We start from the raw sequence: 4,835 nt of genomic DNA, 5'->3' as shown, positions 1-4,835 counted from the left end.
TTAAACATTTCTTTTGCAACTTTAAGGTTGGTATTTATAGTCCGATCTTATATTTAAGATCGTCTTAAGATCCTGTTCAACCAAATTCCATCAAATAGCCGCATAGCATCATTTTATTGGTTGAACGAGATCTTAAGACGATCTTAAATATAAGATCGGACTATGAATACCGGCCTAAGTGACAAAAAAGCGTGAGTACCCACGCGCTTATTGTAATTTATGTTATTATTTGTCAGATATTCTGGCAGTTATAGCAGCGTCGTGCGGATAAAATCCTGCCAGCATTTTGTTAGGCACATAATGCGTTTCTTCAAATTTAGAAAAATAGCGTCCTATTTCGCTATTATCTATCCACTTCGGTGTTGTTGTAGTTAAATCGTCTAAATATAAAAAAATGCAAATACAAGTTAAATTACTAAAATGAACTCTAAATAATAGATAAAATAAGTTAACAAATAAATAAAACAACTAAATTATAAAAAAAAATATATAATTAAATTAAATTAAATTAAATTAAATTAAAATAAAATATAATATATAATAAAATATTGTTTTACAAATTACAAGTCTTACAAAATATTAATATGTAGAAAAGGAGGTCGCACAATAAGCAAACATTATTTGAAATAAAAATGCATCTAATGATATTCATACCTTCTTCAACGTAACACATTTCGTTATTTTCATTAAGTATTATATAATATGTTTGCTCTTTATTACTGAAATCGCTACATATCCTTAATGGCAAAGCAGGCTCTGTTAATTTCTTTATGGAGAACTGAATATTACAGATGTCTGTATAGCGGAGCCATCCGACTATCACACCAGCAGAACTGTCTGTAGACTGATCATATTTCGTTTGTTGATGTTTTATTATCATTCCAATTGAAAATTTTACATCCTTCAATCTTGTATTTGATTTTTCTGTTTTGTTAACGTCAAGACAGAGCTAGAAAGTGTAAAATAAAAAATTAATTGACTTTATTCTTGCCAAATAATTGCTAAATGGACTTTTGTAGCAAATTTAATTATACACAGCTAATTAAATTATAGATAACTATAACATGTATATAAATGAATGTGTTATAAAGAAAAAATTTTAGATGTTATTATTATTATTTGTTAATAAAAAATACCTCTTTTAAACCAATAAGCCAGATGTATTCAAAATTCATTTCTTGCGGAGTAACCATCAAAGAGTTATTGTACCAGTTTGAAGTTATAAGTATATCAAGCATCTCCTGCAATATCTGAAAAAGTATATAACATGTAAACAAGGCACTAATTGCAAAGGAAGAAGTGAGAAGTTATATAATTTTTCCTGCCTACAAAACATGTATCATTCGCTATTATTTTTTATAATATTACACGTTCAACAAATTAATTAGCGTTAAAATGATAGAGAAAACATATAATGAGTAACTGCCAACCTCTTTAGCTGGTATTACAACAAGTTCTTCAGGACACTGTTGCTTGACAAGGCAATCCGGAAATTTGTTAAAACTTATGTTAAAGCATCTTATATTTTCTGAGTTATTCGTAGCACTGTGAACAATAAAAAATTATATGTGATGTGTGTGTATATACGATAAGACTAATATATTGAAAATCTCATAAAATTACTTATCTAATATTATACTTACTAATTTGGTTTCCAAAATATACATCTACGAAAGCGTGTTAGCTTTATTACATCGCAACGTAGACCAAGTCTCCTGGCCACACTGTGATATGTTATTAATAATATTATTTCTTCGCCATATTTATTTTCTAAAACCTGTACCAAAAATTAAAATATAATACAAATTAAAATAAAATACAAATGCAATATATTTATTAGAAAAAGATAGAAAAGAGAGAAAGAAAGAGAGAGTACTTTTAAGATATGACAAGCATATAGTCATGCTCACGGTATAGTTGCCTATAGAATTAAAATATATTATTATCTAAAATAACTTACATTATCTATACAGAAAAATTTCAAATTATTGCTTGTGGATTCGTTTGGTGTAAAGTTTAATGTGCCAAATATATATTCCTCGAGTGTATCCATAATCTGCGTTCCTTCCGCTTCGTTCCAATGATTATCATCGATGTTGTTATTTTTCCAATAGGAAAAATTTTCAGCGGGCGACGAGAATATCGAATGGTCGGGATATTTTTCTTTTAGGCATTTTAATACTTCTTGCACAATGTTATCTAGTGACGCATTTACACACGAGTAATAGAGTAATAAACATCCTTTTGTGATTGAAACCATTGTGCCACAATAGTAGCAGCACGTTCCAGAAGCTGTTCTCTTTGAGATTGTGCTTTAAACTTTTTCCACTTTTTCTTTGAAGAATATTGCCTCAGATAATGAAACATTTTCATGTAGCAATATCTTTCCGTTAGATCCCAATCAGTTCTTCTGAAAAATTTACATTACATTACCTGTGCAATAAGTACATAATTTTATATATAATGTTATTAGTAGATTTTAATTTGTATTAAACCTTACCGTGGAGAATACGCAATCAAACTTTTAAGCTCATCCATAAAAAAATAATTATTTATAAAATTCTCAGGTTTACAAACTATTTCATTTAAACGTTCATCTAATTGAAATACTTGATTAAAATTTACAAAATTATCTATTTTGTTATTAAAAGCATTGTCATAATGTTTATCAATTATTTGAGACAAGTAACTTCGTAATTGTTTCGCACATTTAATGCCCGTTTCCATAAAATTTGAGTATATTTTATCCTTCTGTTCGTTGTTTTCACCTTTTGTCTCATCTTCGATCTTTTCATTTTCCTTAGACATCTTGTCAAAAAGTTTCTTTGCAAAAGGCCACCTAAACTTATAATAACGATATTTTAATAAACTTTTGAAAATCACACACCAAACAATGCTATCTTAACAGTAATACATTTTTATAAAAATGAAATTTTTTATGTATATTATTCAAAAGTATCAATCAAAATATCAATTTTTTTCTATTACAAAAAATATTATATATATTATATATATAATTTTTTTTCTCTCGACAAATTTTAGTATTAAACAATAACTTTCTCTTTATAAATTTTAAATTGTAAATAATTAACTTTTATATTAAGATCATACATATTAATTACAAATAAAATAGACAAAATTTTATTTATATAATAGCCTTGTTACTAAATATTATATAACAAATTACGTACCGCTCTCTCTATCTCACACACACACACACACATATTATATGTTTATATATTTATAAATTAGTAGTCGTTTTCTCAAATAAATTAATAAACTAGAAATAATAACATATTAAAACAAAATAATTAAATTATTAAAATAAACATGCAAAATGTTAATTTTTAAGATACATTTGTAAGAGGGCTGATAATTAAGCAATAAAATTTAACAAGTATTTCTTCTATTTTTTATATAATTCTTTCTTTTTATACAAGTTTACTGCTCAACGGATGTCACTCGCCCGCTTGCTCCCACCACCTGCTTTTATCGTCGTTGAGTCCCTTCCCTCAAACTTCTTCCTCGAGCAACCGTCTTTATCCGACACGCTATTGACTGATTTAATGATCTATTGATATATCTATTTATCGAGATATTATTCCTAACGAATTTCTTACACATTTTATATATATTTTTTTACTATATGTCATATTACTTTTATTAAAATTAAGGTAAAGCTAGGAGAGATTGCGTATTTTTAAGTTCAAGTAAATGAAATAAGATGGACGTAGAGCTATGTAAGGAGCAATGAGCACATTATTCACAGAGACTTTGATTAAATTTATGTATCAATTTTAATGGTTATTTATGAGTTATTGACAATTTTTTGCTGTTTTAATAAGAAATAATTCATCTATATATAAAATACAATAGATTTTAAGTTAATCTCTTATTTAGATTAGTGTTTTATGCACTTTTGAGTCTCTATAAAAATTTCTATGTCACATAGGTGCGCAATCTTTTCTATAAAGATCAATTGCGCAAGTGTTAAGCAAGAGTGTTTGTAAAATAATGAAATTATTAAAAAGAAATTTGCAAAATATGTTAGTTTATAAGAAACTATTTATTACTTTTTATTATATTTATTATTTTTATATTTTATACTTTTTTATTATATTATAAAAACGTGTAAAAAACGGAAAACCAAATAATAAAAGATACGCGTAAAACATAAATAGGGAATAATTAACTTTAAAAATATTTCTTTCAATTATTAAACAAAATAAATTTTATTTAATTTAAACTAATACATTTATCACCATTTTTATATTGTTGGTTAAAGCTTTATTTAATCTTTTCATTTGTTTTATTATATAATATTATATTTTTAAACATTTTATTTACTTTATTTTTATCGAAAATATTTTTTGTACATTTTGCGATAGGTCAATGAAAGGTTACAGAAATAAAATTAAAAAAAAATTTAAAAGTAGCACATTACCTTTGAGAAAACTTCTTTTCCTGATACTTGTCGTATTTAACTGCCTTCTCAAATTGTGTACACGTACATCTGAAGTTATTAATGTCTTCCATGCTGATGTTTTTATAACCAAAGATGATCGCAATCATTTCTTCAGGTAAATCCATAATTGAACCCATTACGAAAAAATTTGGAATACAGAAACAAATATAGAGTATTTTCTGATCGTCACAAACTAATTGCAAATAATTAATTGATTCACTGTGTGATAACGAAATACAATATTTGCTGTTAACGTTTTTATGCATCTGTTGTCTTCGGGCAGCACAAATGAGTGATTACCGTATGCTACACAAGTCTCTCACACTCTATTCTTTTGGATTGTACACCAGATTTTCTTTTTTTTGCTAGC

The 4,835-nt window shown here is 26.4% G+C and overlaps 1 pseudogene; it reads right to left on the bottom strand.

Annotated features, from left to right (window-relative positions):
• Positions 1-225: 225 nt before the first annotated feature.
• On the bottom strand, positions 226-4,602 carry LOC140670383 (F-box only protein 21-like; annotated as a pseudogene).
• Between the last annotated feature and the right edge of the window lie 233 nt (positions 4,603-4,835).

This window comes from Anoplolepis gracilipes, chromosome 10 (genome assembly GCF_047496725.1).
Source record: "Anoplolepis gracilipes chromosome 10, ASM4749672v1, whole genome shotgun sequence".
In the NCBI taxonomy this organism is placed as follows: domain Eukaryota; kingdom Metazoa; phylum Arthropoda; class Insecta; order Hymenoptera; family Formicidae; genus Anoplolepis; species Anoplolepis gracilipes.
Note: the sequence above shows the minus strand (reverse complement) of the source record. Positions and strands in the feature narration are given on the sequence as shown.